Genomic DNA, 18215 nt, shown 5'->3' on the forward strand with positions numbered 1-18215 from the left:
ATTGGAGGTTGTTGACTTCCACCAGTGAATGTTGATAACCGCATCGTCACTTTGGTGAATGTTCAAAATATATACCTACACAGATGTATTTTTAAGGTTCAGTGCCACTGCCCGGTACTCCGAACACTGATGTTTCTCTTAATCTATCCTCAGCAGATATTAAAATATGTAATAAATATAACAATATCAACGAATCAATTAGTATCAACTCAGATATAACAAATATTTCGGATATTCACCAAAGCAACTATGTGATTGTTGACATTCACCGGTGAAAGTCGACATTCTCTTGATTTCGGTCACTTACGGTAATGTTTACATGAGAAAGTCTAAAAGTCCATCCCTGATTCTTTCTATAACAATTGTGGAAATCTAATTTAACCTAATTCTATTTATTAATTACTGCAGCAATTAGACTTTTACCGTAGTATTCTAATTAAAGGATTAATAGAGAAGTAAAAAATGAAATTTACGTTTATAAATTGGTGATTAAAATATTCGTTTTTGTGTTTCACTCTTCCGTGGTTAAAACTCTTGAAAGGCATTGAAGACTACTTTTTCGCTTCCCAAATTTAAGTTCTATTCTAAGTTTAAAATTTTTGCCAGTGTAATAGTTTCGTTCTTCGCACTCTCGTGACACAGGTCCTGGGTTCGATCCTCGGACCGGGCAAGATTGACTCAGCCTTTCATCCCTTCAGAGAACCGATAAAATGAATACCAAGCATACTTGGGGACTAAACACCAAACTGGAATATCTGCTCCTGCATCCCAGAGCCCTAGGTCAATAAAACTGACATGAGCACAATAGGCCTTGGCCCTCTATGGGCTGTCGCGTCACTGAGTTTAGTTTAGTTTAGTAATTATTTTGTTACTCTTTTGTTTTAGTTCAAAAAAAGTTTGAAAAGAGGAGTTATTGATATCTTACGTAAGTATTTCTTACACCCTTCCTCTGTCTTGTCGGCAAATATTTAAAAAATAATACCCCCCCTTAATTGCTTACGTAATGTTTGAACGTATTGTTCTTCGCACTCTCGTGACACAGGTCCTGGGTTCGATCCTCGGACCGGGCAAGATTGACTCAGCCTTTCATCCCTTCAGAGAGCCGATAAAATGAATACCAAGCATACTTGGGGACTAAACACCAAACTGGAATACCTGCTCCTGCATCCCAGAGCCCTAGGTCAATAAAACTGAGATGCGCACAATAGGCCTTGGCCCTCTATGGGCTGTCGCGTCACTGAGTTTAGTTTAGTTTAGTAATTATTTTGTTACTCTTTTGTTTTAGTTCAAAAAAAGTTTGAAAAGAGGAGTTATTGATATCTTACGTAAGTATTTCTTACACCCTTCCTCTGTCTTGTCGGCAAATATTTAAAAAATAATACCCCCCCTTAATTGCTTACGTAATGTTTGAACGTATTGTTCTTCGCACTCTCGTGACACAGGTCCTGGGTTCGATCCTCGGACCGGGCAAGATTGACTCAGCCTTTCATCCCTTCAGAGAGCCGATAAAATGAATACCAAGCATACTTGGGGACTAAACACCAAACTGGAATACCTGCTCCTGCATCCCAGAGCCCTAGGTCAATAAAACTGAGATGCGCACAATAGGCCTTGGCCCTCTATGGGCTGTCGCGTCACTGAGTTTAGTTTAGTTTAGTAATTATTTTGTTACTCTTTTGTTTTAGTTCAAAAAAAGTTTGAAAAGAGGAGTTATTGATATCTTACGTAAGTATTTCTTACACCCTTCCTCTGTCTTGTCGGCAAATATTTAAAAAATAATACCCCCCCCCCTTTAATTGCTTACGTAATGTTTGAACGGCCCCTTTTAAGTTATATTTTTTACTCTTTATTTTATATTTAAAATTTTTTTAAAATAAAAAACAATAAAACGATCCAATAAAAAATTTTTCATCTTAATCAGATTTATGTATTTTCCAAATTTAGGAAATAATAATTAAGACTAATACAAAATAATTCATAAATTTTATCTCTGAAACATACCTGCATTTCATCGAATTGCCTTTTAGACTGAAAATCATCCAAATCATGACTAAATGATTCACCTCTTCTTTCTGGATGCAAACCGCGCTCTGCAATCTGAAATGGAATGTTTGCTCATGTTTTCCAAAAATTAAAGGAAGAAATAATGGAATGCACGATTTTTTTAAAGTTGATTAATATGGTTATTTAATTATTTTTTTTTAAGTAAATCGCCACTTCATTTTTGTTAGTAGGATATTGTGTTACATTTTGCTCATTAGAGTTGATCGTAGAAACTAAATTTAAAAATTTGATCTTTTCCGAGTTTATGAAACTTCACAACATTAATATGGTCTGGTGAACACATGTAGGCAAGGCATTTTCATATTTTGAAGTTGAAGCAACTATAGCACAAATTTAATCACAAAGTTTAAGACAAATGATTAAAATAATTATAAGATACATCTACGAAATGAATGAAAATACTAAAATCATGTATTTTGAGTAAATTTTTTTTAAGTAAAAGAGGCGCAAATTATGCATCAAGTTCTTGGACCTAATAGATTCATTACGATGAAGTAAAAAGAAAAAATAATTAGTTCTGGATTAATTGTTAATCTTCTTGCAAAATATGTACGGAAAAGAGTTTCACCAATGTAAAAATGCAGCTGAAAAATTGAAATTCGTTACATGGAAAGATAAAATTTTTATCCTGCACATGTCATAATTTTTATCAAGCTATTATTTTATCTTGTACTAGGGAGCTAAGTCCCCTGTTCGCTGACTCTCATCAACCCTGATGATTGCTTCGCTATAATTGCTGTTACTTAACATGAAACAGTTAATGTTACTCAACTAAAATTTATATGTACTAAAAAGAACACTTGTGACTTCACTTCCCACGTCCAAATATTTCCCCTATGATACTATTAAGATTTATAAGGGGATATAAATCTTTTTTTTTAGTAATCATTTTTTGAAATAACATTTAAAATTAAAAGTATACTGTTACGACAAATTTAGTAAGTTTACAACTGTACTTTAAAATATTTTTGCTCACCAAACGATGTTAAATAGAATTTTTGAATTTATCACTTTGTGCATGAAGCTGAAAGTTAAGTTCTAAATCATTTAACGAGTCTCTTAAATCGTTATACATAATGGTATATTAATGTGATTTGCACCCAAAAATAATAATTGTAAAACGGTTAATAAGATCAGACACCGATTTAAATTCACTATTGGCCATTAAAAGTGCTACACCAGGAAGGAATGTAAATAACAGAATGATATTTATTGGGCGCATACATTATAGTTCGAAGAACAAGTGAATCTGTCTCTTCTATCCCCCTGCATGTTTGTTCTAAACAATAGTCTATTTCAGATTACATTTATACAGGGTTATTCGCCATTTTTCTTTACCACAAGTGGCTTCAGTGGTACATGTTACTGCCATCTACCGGCAACTGCTTAATTTAAAACTTGAATACTTTCGGAAGTGTTCTTTTTTGTCATATTCGTCTTCGGTTTTTTACTATAACTTTTCGAAACAACGGAGGGAGTTATGAATGACCCTGTATATATATTTTTGCTTTGTATAATTTGCTTTAAAACATAGCATGCTGTATAATAAATTTCACTTACCTCTTTGTCCCCTTCGCAAGTGAAATGACGGTATTCTTTCTTCTTTGAAACTTTGTAATCATTTAAAGTTGAGTTTGTAATCATTAAAGTTGGAGAAGATCTGGAAATGAAGTTTTATTTTTCATATTTATAGAGTTTAGAATACGTTCAAAGTAAATTTAATAAAAAACATTAAATATTCATCTGTGATAAAAAAAAAACAATAGTTTCATTGCAATAATTTTAATTTTACTAAAGCATTACTAAAGCATACGAAAGTAAAAATCTATCTAAACGATCTTACCATCGAATGAAAATATAATGTAACCAAATTCCCACAAAAGAATATTAACCAGTTTCTTAATAATTTAGCGTGAGTTGTAAATAACACGTTGTTCAAAGAAAGCAAGTGCAAAACGAAATCCTCTTTTCAAACAGCGACGAATTGTATAATTATGAATATGGTAGCTAGGTACAAAATAAAATTCGTATTTCAGAGCATCTGATTGGCTTTTCTCATTAATTCAGAATGTTGTCGGAGTTAAAGCGGAAAATGAAAGAGTACCGTCGATTGAATATGAAGGATTGTTATAAAATTTCACCGCTTTATCAGCGTTGTGTTCTAAAGTTCTATTTTCTAAATACAACACGTAAATAATATATACGTAAATACTATACGCAAATATTGAATGGCATTTACATGGGGATTTGAATCACAGAGATCTGAAAAGATAACAAGTATTATAGCAAGCTATTAATAGACAATACAAATAAAAAAAACAGTTAATAATTTTTTTTAAAGAAATCACCTTTAAAAAATAATTAGATAAATAAATAAATAGAAATAAAAAATTCTTCGTATAATCAGCTTTTGCACAATTTTTCTAAAAAGTTATCAAACACCAGTTTATTATCATTATTTAAGTAATGAATAATACTTTAATTTTCTGAGACGTTGCTGCTTAGAGTACGTAGTAAGGAGTCAAACATTCGGGATTAGAAAGAAGGAAAAAAAAAGAAAAATATTTAATTAAAGAAATGGTTAAAAGTATTGCAGCTTTGAATGCAATAATTCTAATAAGGTTTCCAACAACTATATGCCTATGTCAGGAGAAGAATTGTAGCACTTATCTAAATCTCACCACGAATCGATTAGAGGCTTCTTCATCGACGAAAATTAAAAAAGCCATTTGAGCACCTAAAACTCGAAGAAAAAGCTGCAACTTTACATGTATATATGTACTAAAAAAGAAGAATCGTTGATGCACATTGACTGATGCTCGCGATTAAAAGAAAAGAAAAAGAAACACGGAATCTGAAATAGATTATATGCATTTTATATGCCCTTACATACCTGTAAGTGATGGTCTCCCCAGGTGTGTCCATTAAACTTGGACTCTTTATGTCTTTTGAAATCGAGCTTGCAGACCATTTTGTATCTTCTGTAATCGGGTTTTCATCCTTTCATAAAAATTAAATGTATATTAATAGTTTGAAAATAACAAATCGCCTGTTATTCTGGACTCGGAATGAGTGTTTCAGAAAATGGACGTAACGAAAAATACGCCTTTTCAATATTCAACCCTAATTTTATCTCTAAACTAGGAATTTACTTTTCCATACGAAGTTTAAAAAATGGAATCACAATGCTATGTCCATGCTGTGCCCCTTCATAAACACACCACACATTTTGAGTTGTGTCTTGAATAAAAAGTGGTCTGTTGCTGAGCCGGTTCCATGGATGCAGGAATCTGGAGAAGATTTATTTCCCCATCAGATCTATGTCTAAATTGAGAAAGAGGCCTCACAAATATGATGGCATGTTTTCGGATCATCTCCAGAAATGTTTCCCAGACCGTCGCCAATGGCCCATTATTCAGCACTATGGTGCGACGTAAATAAAGTACATATCTACATGGAATAAAGAGCTCACGGACGATTTAAAATAGATATATTTTTTTAGATTCCTCTCCTATGTTTGTTCAGGATAAAGTTACATGGTTAAGATTATTTGGAAAGTCTATTACAGCCGCAACTTCAACTTTTACAAGTTTTTTTTTATAATGAACTCTTTACTTACCGAATACTCACTCAATCGTGTTTTTTTTTTAAATTATCTTGGTTCAGACAAAGCTACTTAAATTATATTTCAATAACATTTTTTTCTATTCATGTTTTTATTTGAATAAGTTATAATATCTAAAATTATCCTTATTCAAAAATTAATTAATTGGATTTATTTTCGATAATTATATTTACATATTGTTTTTAATGTTTTCTAAATTTGCAGAAAATAACTCCCAAATTGTGAATTATATTCAAATCATGACAGAATGGTTCATGCAACTAAGACAACGTCGCGGGCAAAAGAATTTACTTGTAAAATACAGGTACGCATTACGATGCTCTATTCTAGGCATGCCACAGTTGTGTAAAATGCAGAAAACAATGAACTAACAACACAATAGGATCTTCAGGGTGTTCCGTAATACATTTTAAGTAATACATTCCGTAATACATTCTTCTAAAAAAGCACACTTGTGAGGAAATGAGTACCAAAAATATCAAAACCTGTTTGATTATCGAGGGAGAGAGAGTGAAAAACAATTGCTAGAAATTAGGCAATAAGAGTATTTTAATCAGGCAATCAAATCCTCCAGCCTTTCTCACTATTATTTTTACATATTTCCGATAGCGTATTTTTACATCTCCTTGTATAAACATGAATTTGGGACTACTAATGTGCATAATTTTTGACTTCATTTATGACAAAGATAATGAAAATGCATATTAAGAGCGATGGTTAAAGAACACCTTAAATGAAATAGAACTGAGTGCCAAGTATACATTAACCGTGACTTCTTGGTTAACGGAGCAGTAGATATATGAAGAGGGTATTCTAAATCTAGTTGTAAGGTATGACAAGTGTTTAAACAAACTTGGCAACTATGCTGAAAAAAAGAGAAACATATGTAGAATCTGAAAATAAATTTGCTTCTTGAAAATTAATCTTCGTCTGGTTTTTATTTTCAAACGGCCCTTACTTAAAAAACAACCTGCCTACATTTTTAAACATAACGAAAAAAAGTGAACAAATAAATGAATAAATAAATAAATTAATTAAAAGTTCTTCGTTTATTGATGATTATTTTATTCACGAACCACACTGGATGATGCACGATATTAAAAATAAAGTAAAATTGAAGTAGTTTTTTTTTACCTGCCTGCATTTGGTGGTCTCCTCAGGTGTGTCATCCATTTCTATTATACTTGAACTTCTAATGTCTTTTGTAATCGGTCTCGTTCTATCTACGACTATCGTTTTTAGATCCTTAAAGAAAAATATTATTTTAAGCGTTTCTCAAGTAGAACTCAAATAGAAACTTAAACTAATTGTCTGAAAACATTAGTTTGTATTTCTTTTTACAGTGAATTTAGGATTAAGTCACTTGGATAAGGTACACCAACTATTTAACCCCCTATAATCTCTTAACTGATGTCATGTGCTGGGATTCTATCACCAGCGGTGGCTTAAAATCCATCCATCTTCAGATCAGTGTCTGTCAATGACAGAAATTGGTTGTTGATTTCCACCGATGAATGTTGACAACCACATAGTCGTTTTGGTAAATGTCCTAAATATATAATAGGACTAGTTCAGTGTCACTGCCCGGTATGCCCTACATCAATGTTTTTTTAAGGTCAAGTGCCGCTGCCCAATATGCATTTAACCTTTACTCCGAACACTGATGCTTCTCCTAATCTATCCTCAGCAGGTATTAAAATACAATAATATCAAGGAATAAATTAATATCAAATCGAATGTAACAAATATTTCGGATATTTACCAAAGCGACTATGTGATTGTTGACATTCACTGGTGAAAGTTGTTTCGGGAGAGTTTGAATTTTCACTGAATTAATCACTTAACCATATTTCTTAATTTTGAATAAATATTTTACTTAAATGATCCTAAGAAACCTGACCTGATTACCTGATTAAAAACTTAATTCGCTTCAAAAATATAATTAATAATAATTTTTGAAGGGAATGAAGTTTTTAATCAGGCAAATATTTAGATTTTCTAAAAGCAATACAAATTATATTTTAATAATATTTTTTGCCAGGCGTTTTTATTTTTTGGATAAATCTTAAAAAAATTAATGAACTTAAACTATTTTAGTTGAGTTTTTTTTAAAACTTTTTTTATATTTTCAAAATTTATGAAAGTTGAACTATAGAAATTTCGAGCCACATTCAAAATAAGTTAAAAAGGCTCATCACTTCTGTGTTAATCATTGTTCTGGAATTTATAATGGAACACCGATGTTGATTTATTTTCCTGAAACGCGCGATAGGTTAAAATTACGGCTTCAATTTGCGATTAATTAATACACCCCTTTTAAAAAAAATCACCCCTTCTAATAGTTCATCTTTGTGTTAAATTTTATTATGAGTGTTAAACAGAACCTAGTAAATGCAGAAAATTAATGCACATTTAAATGCCTTGACACTATTCTCGTGATTTCATTTTATACTCTCCTATTCCCTTTAATTATCGGAAGTTGATAAATGTTGTAAATAGTGTAAAGGATTGTTTACGATGCGTTTAGCTCTTCAATGGATCTCCATTATTATAAAATTAGCCAGAGGAAAAAAGAATAACAACTAACATTATAGGATGCACTTACCCTTCGTTCTTCTTCTGAAGGGATATTTTCTTTGTCTATTTCGGATTTCCTGAGAATTTTCTTACGCTAAAATCATTAAATTCATTGTAAATGACCAATATTACGTACAATGTTTAGATACATTGACTTTTAAATGAAATAATTACACTCCTTAATTTTTTATATGATTTAAGAAGCGTCTTATTTTTATCCATCAGTGGAGAAAAGATTTATTTAAGCTTCACTATATTAAAATAAGAGTCTTCATACGGATTCGCACAACGCGAACGGGTCAGAGCTTCTCAGTTATTTACGTTAAAACATTTCCTTGATAGGTATAGTTTGTCTAAAATAAGAACTCCCCCTGAAATTCGTCTGGACTTGTGGCGGTGAGCATGGTAACGAGGTATGACTATTTCAAGCAGGGGTGACTGTTTTGGAGTGGTTTCGACTCTGATCGGATAGAGAAAGGGAATATCTTTGGTCTATTATGTTAGTCATGGAGTGAAGCTACCCTCTCTAAAATGCGCCATTCTTGTTTCCATAACACCAGACCAGACGGCCTCAGACTTTGTGGCGGGAGGAGTTTTTAGCTTAGGCAAACTTATAAAGTGATCTCCGTAAGTGAGGTGATTTCCGAAGCAAGGAAAGCATTACGTAACTCTGCTTTGCGCATGTCTGAGAAAGGGAAATTTTCTTCGGCCAATTCAGATTTGGTTCTCGTTATGGTGTTTTCACTATAAATGTAAACAGCGACTATCCCGAGCTCTTGACCTGCCTCTCATTCCAGTTAGAAAGTATACAACTGCTTACTACAACTTATTCTACGAGGCGATCTTTTCAAACAGATATTTCGTTTGTAAGAAAAGAAATAAATTATATAATTTCTGAGCTCAACTCTGCTGTATTTCACAAGATATTAAGTAATCCTGGTGAGTTTGAAGTGAACATTTGTTTTAGTTATTTAGAGATGTATTTTTTTAAAAAAGTGACATGGTTACGAGATTTAGAAAGAATTCGCTTTATTGGCAGTTCTGATTTGGCCTCTTGTTACATATTATTAATGTTTGTTCTTAGTGCTAGTCGTGCACTATCATAAGCTAGTGTTAGCATATTGTTCGAGCAGCGAGATTAAGTTGATTTTAAAAATTTTCNTCACCTAGCTGTGAAAAACCCATATCCAATTATATCCTTGCTGACATTATGGCGAAATTTAGCTAGACTTTCGCAATTATGGTGGCTCAATTAGGCCAATCAGAAGCATGTATTTTGCAAACATATCGCATTTTGCGATATGTAAAAATACAGGCTTTTGATTGGCCAAACATGTCCATCGTAATTTCGAAAGTTTAGCTGAATTCCGCCCTAGAAAGTCATGGATTTACTTACGCATTATTGGCGATCGAAATGGGCTGCAGGTGGCGTTGAAGAAGCCAACATAAAACTGACGGATTTTATTTTGTTCAAAGAAAAAGTTCATTACAGAAGGAAACTTAAAATGAACTTTTTATTCGAATTGGGGGCCCCCTCTGATGTGGGGCCCGGGGCAATTGCCCCGTATGCCCCTGCCTTAGTCAGGCTCTGCCTACTACTTAACTCCCTATAATCTTTTAACTGTTGTCATGTGCTGGGGTTCTATCCCCAGCGGTGGCTTAAAATCCATCCAACTTCAGATCAGTGTGACCATGCTACTGTCAATGACAGAAATTGGTGGTTGTTGATTTACACCTATGAATGTTGACCTACATCAATGGTTTTTTAAGGTTCAGTGCCACTTCCAGGCACTCCGAACACTGATGTTTCTCTTAATCTATCCTCAGCAGATATTAAAATATGGAATGAATAAAATTATATCAACGAATAAATTAATATCAAATCTGATATAACAAATATTTCGGATATTTACCAAAGCGACTATGTGATTGTTGACATTCACCGGTGAAAGTCGACATTCTCTTGAATTCGGTCATTCACGGTAAAAACCACATTGCCACCATCATGCGGTTATTCTCAAAATCATGAAGACTCAACCTACATGATCCTCTAAGTCGACAGATGGGTTGTTTCGGGAGAGTTTGAATTTTCACTGAATTAATCACTTAACCATATTTCTTAATTTTGAATAAATATTTTACTTAAATAATCCTAGGAAACTAAAGCGGTAAGATATTACCTGATTCAAAACTTTATTCGCTTCAAAAATATAATTAATAAGAATTTTTGAAGGAAATGAAGTTTTTAATCAGGTAAATATTTAGCTTTTCTAAAAGCAAGTTAAATTATATTTTAATAATAGTTTTTGTCACACATTTTTATACTTGGGTAAGTCTTAAAGAAACATAACTTAAACTATTTTAGTTTTTAAGACTTTTTTTTATGTTTTCTAAATTTAGGAAATTATTGAACTATAGAAATTTTGATCACTTTTGTATTAATCATTGTTCTGGAATTTATAATGTAACACCGATGTTGATTTATTTTCCTGAAACGCTATAGGTCAAAATTACATCTTCAATTTGCAATTAATTAACGCACCCCCTTTAAAAAAATCATCCCTTCTAAGAGTTCATCTTTGCGTTAAATTTTATTATGCGTGTTAAACAGAAACTATTAAATACAGAAAATTAGTGCATATTTAAGTGCTTTGATGCCATTCTCGCGATTTCATTTCATACTCCCCATTCCCTTTAATTATCGGAAGTTGATAAATGTTGTAAATAGTGTAAAGGATTGTTGTGTTTAGCTTTCCAATGGATTTCCATTATTATAAAATTAGCCAGAGGAAAAAAGAACAACAACTAACATTATAGGATGCACTTACCCTTCGTTCTTCCTCTGAAGGGATATTTTCTTTGTCTATTTCGGATTTCCTAAGAATTTTCTTACGCTAAAATCATTAAATTCATTGTAAATGACCAATATTATGTACAATGCTTAGAGTCATTGACTTTTAAATGAAATAATTACACTCCTTAATTTTTTATATGATTTAAGAAGCGTCTTTTTTTTATCCATCAGTGGAGAAAAGATTTATTTAAGCTTCACTATATTAAAATAAGAGTCTTCATATGGATTCGCACAGCGCGAACGGGTCAGAGCTTCTCAGTTATTTACGTTAAAACATTTCCTTCACAGGTATAGTTTGTCTAAAATAAGAACTCCCCCAGAAATTCGTCTGGACTTGTGGCGGTGAGCATGGTAACGAGGTATGACTATTTCAAGCAGGGGTGAGGGGTCACTGTTTTGGAGTGGTTTCGACTCTGATCGGCTAGAGAAAGGGAATCTCTTTGGTCTTTTGTGTTAGTCTTAGAGTGAAGCTACCCTCCCTAAAATGCGCCATTCTTGTTTCCATAGCACCAGACGGCCTCAGACTTTGTGGGNTTTTTAGCTTAGGCAAACTTATAAAGTGATCTCCGTAAGTGAGGTGATTTCCGAAGCAAGGAAAGCATTACGTAACAAGCTCTGCTTTGCGCATGTCTGAGAAAGGGAAATTTTCTTCGGCCAATTCAGATTTGGTTCTCGTTATGGTGTTTTCACTATAAATGTAAACAGCGACTATCCCGAGCTCTTGACCTGCCTCTCATTCCAGTTAGAAAGTATACAACTGCTTACTACAACTTATTCTACGAGGCGATGTTTTCAAACAGATATTTCGTTTGTAAGAAAAGAAATAAATTATATAATTTCTGAGCTCAACTCTGCTGTATTTCACAAGATATTAAGTAATCCTGGTGAGTTTGAAGTGAACATTTGTTTTAGTTATTTAGAGATGTATTTTTTTAAAAAAGTGACATGGTTACGAGATTTAGAAAGAATTCGCTTTATTGGCAGTTCTGATTTGGCCTCTTGTTACATATTATTAATGTTTGTTCTTGGTGCTAGCCGTGCACCATCATAAGCTAGTGTTAGCATATTGTTCGAGCAGCGAGATTAAGTTGATTTTAAAAATTATCTTTTATTGTTAACAAGGTAAGAAATGTTTTATAATGATTCTTTTTTCAAATGATAATTTTTACGCCTTGAAGTATCGGGTCTTCATATGACGATTCTTATAACGATTCTTCTTCACAAATCACAAATCAGGTAGCAAATACACGTATACAAGAAATGCTACTCAATAGAGACTCCAAACACAATTATCACTTTGTGAGCCAAATGACTTAAAAAAATGGCTTCTGTAAAACAGTAACCTGGCAGTCAAGAGCTTGCAACACTCCTTAGTGTAGAAGACACCATCCATTCTGAGTAAAAAAGAGGACTGTATGAGCACGCTCTACACTTTGGCTTTATGATTGCTTAACAGTTAACTTAGCTACGCCAGATTTAAAAAAAAATTCTCCGCATGAAAATGGAAGGGCACACAAGAAAGCACTTTTAAGATCGAATTTAACATTTTACTTTCAACTAATAAAAATCGTGTTTTGACTAATGGTGTCTAATAGAGAGTGTACATTTAACTTTGAATATCAATATTGTAATAAAACGGAAAAGCTGACAAATTGTTCTTTTTTCTGTTTACCACCAAAATTAACAGTTGTTGGAATATTTTTCAAAAAAATTTTAGTGTACAGTGTACAGTTACTTAAACTTTTCATTCCTTATAGAAATTAATTGCAAAAATATCTTCTAGCCAGCTCTTAATTGTAATAAACAAAAAGATATTGAAAAGAACGATAAGAAAAATAATTACTCTTTCTTCCTCAATATCGTTTTTGTCTCGAAATGGTTTTATCCTTTGAGATTTTCTCTTATCTCTTGTCTTCCTTTGATTAGATTCTTTTTGCATTCGACAAATATTCTGCTCTGCAATTTTACACTGAGCCCATAAATATCTATTTTTAATTTCAATAAAATAGGTTTCAAGTTGCTCTAACTTTTTGACTATAATAGTAGTTTTATCCTGAAAAAAAAACAACATTAGAATGATTTTTTGATCAAAATTATTTTCAGACACAAAATTATTGCATTTGAAAACTTATTTGAATACTGACGTTAAACTCTAATGATAGTCTACTTTGTCTGATTTGTGATGCTCTATCTGTTTAGAACTAGAATTAAACTGGAGGTAATATAGTTTTAAAAAGATGAAAATAAGATATTGCAGTGCCCTCTGTATAAAAAGCTTCCAGAGTGAGCAGTGCATAAAAATATAAACGAACCGCCCGAAATTACTTTTGCAATGAACGGATTTTCGCGTCCTAGGACTCAATCTCAATGGTTTCACGGGGTGATCTCACATATGCTAATTATTTAGTGCGGACGATATTTTAAGTTACAAAATCAAACTAAAAAAACGTACTTTCTCTGAATGAACTTAATTTTTTTTCGTCGGATTTGGATTTCTGACTCCCAAAATATCGGGGTGTCGCAATCTGTGATATAATAGTTTGGTTAGGAGAACGGTCCAAAGTGTGTTGTTGTTGTTGTTTCTAATCCCCAAGAGGTCCATCCTAATTATTCCAACGGTCCAAAGTGTTGACCCCTTAATGTTAATTTTAGTTTTCACGTACTTCGCTTTATATCAAGAATTGGTCGTCGGGCTACCGAAGCGGGGGTGCCTGCAGAGGATCAAAATTGTAATGGCATGTCTTCGGATCATCCTCAGGGATGTTTCCCAGACCGTCGCCAATAGCCCATTGTGCAGCTCTAGTGTGACGTAAATGAACTACAACTACAACAACAAGAAAAGTTTAAGCGAATTAAAAAAATTTTCGTGCACAATTATAAAATTCGTTTATCAAAAGAAAATTCCTTGCAAAATATAACTTTTAGTATTTATTTAATATTTTTTTTCGTAGTTTATTTAATAATAGTAAAAAAAAATTGAATTGTTGATAAAAATTGAACTGAAGAAATACAATTTTTTTACATCGCTTTAAAGAATGTTGTTTTAAATTTTAAAATATAAAATTTGTGCAAAATCGATGGAATAGTTCATGAGAAACCAAATTCTAAAAATATGACTTTTTCAAAATTCGATTTCTCAGGAATATTTTGAACGATTTTGCTCAATTTTTGTATTTTGCCATTAAAAATTACATTTTTTAAAGTATTGTAAAAATTGTATACTTGACAATTCGACTATTATTTCTTTTTCTATAATTAAATAAATATTATTAAAATATTCTCTAAATATTCACTAAATTATATTTTGCATGGAATTATCTTTCTATAAACGAATTTTATAATTGTGTGCAAAAATTTTGCAATTCGCTTAAAAAGCTCCGAGAGATATGGTGAATATGCAAAAAGTAAAATTGACATTAAGGGGTGAAAACTTTGGAACGCTCTCCTGACAAAACTATTTAGACCATATTTCCCAGATTGCGCCTACTCCCTAAATTTTGAGCTTTAGAAATCCAAATTTGTCGAAGAAAAGGTAAATTTATTCAGAGAAGGTACGTTTTTGGGTCTGATTTCATAACTTAAAGTATCGTCTGCACTTATTATTTAGCAGGTCACTCCCTCAAACCATGAAAGTTGAGACCTAAAATGTGAAGATCCGGTCATTAGATCAAAAGTTATTCAGGTTATTTTGATTTTTGTTTTACGCCGTTACATCCCTTTCTATGGTGGATAGATCATCCAACTACGACTTCAAAGGCTTCCTTGGTTCGAATACCAGCCAACAAACATTTCTCTCATATACTCATCTCCTCAATATTTAGCGTTGAAATTATGAATGAAACATTTGTCAAAAATGTTTCTATGAATAATGTTCTTTTGATCGGGGCTATGAGGAGGACACTCCAGTTTTTGAGCACCACTTTCGTCAAATCAAGACTGCACGAGCCGCGATGTGTGAATAGAGCAGTTATCCTGCTGGAAGAAAAAGGGGACTTTCCCGATATATTGCCGTAGAGAGCAGCATTATCCAGAATGTGTTAATGTTTCCAGCCACAGGACTAGAGAACCCTGGGCAAATCATGACATGCCATGATGATTTACGATGCTTTTTACTTGATAGTTTATAACAACATATGGTTCAAACGGCGTGTATCATGAAAAATAAATAAATGCTGTTTTGTACCTACTTCAAATGAATCGATTTCATCACCTCTTAGATGAGTATGTCTTCCTGTGATTCCATTAATCGCTCTATTTAATACTGTATTTTTTGCAGCCTCTGAAAGTAAAAAACAATCTTTTACTGATTTGTACCTTATCTATCCGACGGTCAGATTTTCATTGCCCGGTTGTTAACTAGAATCGGTAAAAGGAATTTCACTACCAGGACCCGGATTGGTTTTTAGTCTTGAAACTCGGTTCCCGGACTCGACCAATTTTACTGGGTACATAGTGCCGATAACAGCAATCACATTTAGAATCATAGTAACAATCTATTCAGAATCATAGTAGCCTTTATTATAAAAATAATTATAGTTTTGGAAATTCGCATATTCCATAAGTTTCTTAATAATCAAGCTGAAATAACTAGTTTAGGTACAACATACACTGTTCAGAATTTTAATTCAGGAAAATCTTTGTAAAGTGGACATCTTTGGGGCAGAGAAATATATGTTTACTAAAGAGAGGTGTCGACGTAGGAGAAGGACGTAAATATTCAGAAACCGATGCTGAAAACTGTTTTAACTTTATTAATATGATAGTAAAATAAATGCAAAATTGAAATTATTGAATTAAAGTAATATTTATTTAAAGTTACTAAAATCGTAATGCATAAATTTCTAAGATAACTGTTTAAAAATACAATATATATATATGTATTACTCTCCTACTAAATTTGCTTTAAGCAAATAAACAAATGTAATAATATGCTTTTATTATTTAGGTTTTGTAGGAAAAAAAAAGAAGTATAATAGACAATAGTTGCAAACAGAACATAAATATTTTCTTACCTTTGACACATTAATTATTTTAATACTATTAGTAAAGATTAATTTCCATGTAATTAAAGCACATCTGAAAACGAAGACAATTGTTTTAACATAATTTGCTAAATAAATTTTTTAAAGCTAGTTTTTATCTAAAAAAAAAACTTTTCTAAAAAAATTATATAACTCTGCAAGAAAAATCTAATTTGGTAACAATGTAGAACATTTTCAATGTAAATTGATTTAGGCATTTATTTAAAAAAAAAAAAAACTGACAAGCATGTATGCATTAAAATGTTCCCGGTAACATTTTTACTAGAGATCGTGTTTCTTACTCGTTAGCTCAATTAGTTCTATTTCCGATTGAAGCTCTTTTATCGTCAGGTTAACCATGAAAGATTTTCGTATTATTTTTCTCCATGTAACGCGTTAGTTTCGTAGAATTTTTTTTTTTTTTATGGAAGCAAAGTTGACTCTTGTTTGTTGTTTGATGTAGGAGTTACTCTATATTTTGGGGGCTCAAAACTTTTTGGAATCAGAGCCATTTGATTCTTATTCTAAAAATTGGTAATAAGTATCGAAAATTTGAGTTGTTCTATTGTTTTGAAAAATGAGTATTACCAAATACGTATTTCATTAACATCAAATTTGTTTAAGAGAACACTCTGCATATGACCGCATAAAAAACGTTTTTGTTTCCTTGAACATTTTTATCTGTAATTTGACATCGATTAAGTGCAGTGACAAAAACAAGATATAATATTTTTAATAGACAAGAAGATTAAATAGCCTTTACCTGAATCATAGAATGGTTTTTAATTTCTTTTAATTTGACAAATATCGAATTAGTTTAAATATATAATTCCGTTATTTGAATTTAAAGTTTTTCGTTAAATTTGTATTGCAATCAGTAAAAACAAAACAGCAAAATACCTCTTTGTTTATGTCGGTCCTCGTACTTTTTACACAGTTTATTCATTTCAATGAAATGGAAAAGCAAATCATCAATTAAAGAATGAAATGGATCTTTTTCAGACATCTGAGAAGAAAAAAAAAGGAATTCAAGAAGTAGTTTTTCAAGCTCATTTAAAATTCAATACGACCATAGGCTATGCTAAATGCCGTCAAAGTGGATAATTTTTCAATAATATATTTATGAAATCAGCTGGAAAAATAACAAAAAAATACATGTTTCCTGAGTTATTTTTTGTTGTTGGTTTTCTTTAAAAAATCAAAAAACTAATGAAATTTAACATTGCAATAATTGTTGCATGTATTTTAAGAACCTTTGTAAAAAAAGTAGAAATAAAAAAGTAAGAGGTCGCAAATTAATATTCAAGCGAGGAAGGAACAGCCATTGAATTGACAGATGGTTATCAAATAGATAAAATAATTTAAAAAATAAAACAATTTTAAAATTTTAAAAACAAATTTCGTATGGTTTTGCATGAAAAAGTAAGAAATAAAATTTAACGTGAAACTTGCAATAATCGAGCTGATATAATCACAGTTAATTTTCCAAGTATTATGTTCATTTTATATAAAGTTTGTCTTAAAATGTTTTAAAGACTTCCTTATGAAATGTTTAAAGAAAGCAGATAAAATTTCTGTGACTTATTTGAATTCTTATTGTTATTCAAAAACCATCGACTCTTCATATTTCTACTTTAAAAATTTTATAAGAAAGTCTTGCAACGAATTTTAAGACAAACTTGATATTAAATGAACGTGATGCTTGGAAAATTAACTGAGGTTATATTAACTCGATGCTTATAAATTACACGCAAAATTTCATTTTTTACTTTTTCTTGCCGAACCATTATATTTCATTCCATTCTTTTTCGTGTTAGGATTCGTAAATTCTAAAAAAAATTGTGGTTTATATTTTTCAATATTTTCTCTTATTTGGAAATTTGGTGCGAATCAGAAACCTCGATTTAGGATCAAATGTGTTGCGTATAACTAGCGAGAATTCATAATAAATCTAATTATCTACCATGATAGTTATTTGTAGTTTGTTTGTATACACTTGGAATACAAATTAGTTCTGACTTTAATTTTGGGTCGTGTTTTTTCGCGAAAAAAAAGTGCTTTTCATATTCTAAAA

Source organism: Parasteatoda tepidariorum, chromosome 4, assembly GCF_043381705.1.
Source record: "Parasteatoda tepidariorum isolate YZ-2023 chromosome 4, CAS_Ptep_4.0, whole genome shotgun sequence".
NCBI lineage: Eukaryota > Metazoa > Arthropoda > Arachnida > Araneae > Theridiidae > Parasteatoda > Parasteatoda tepidariorum.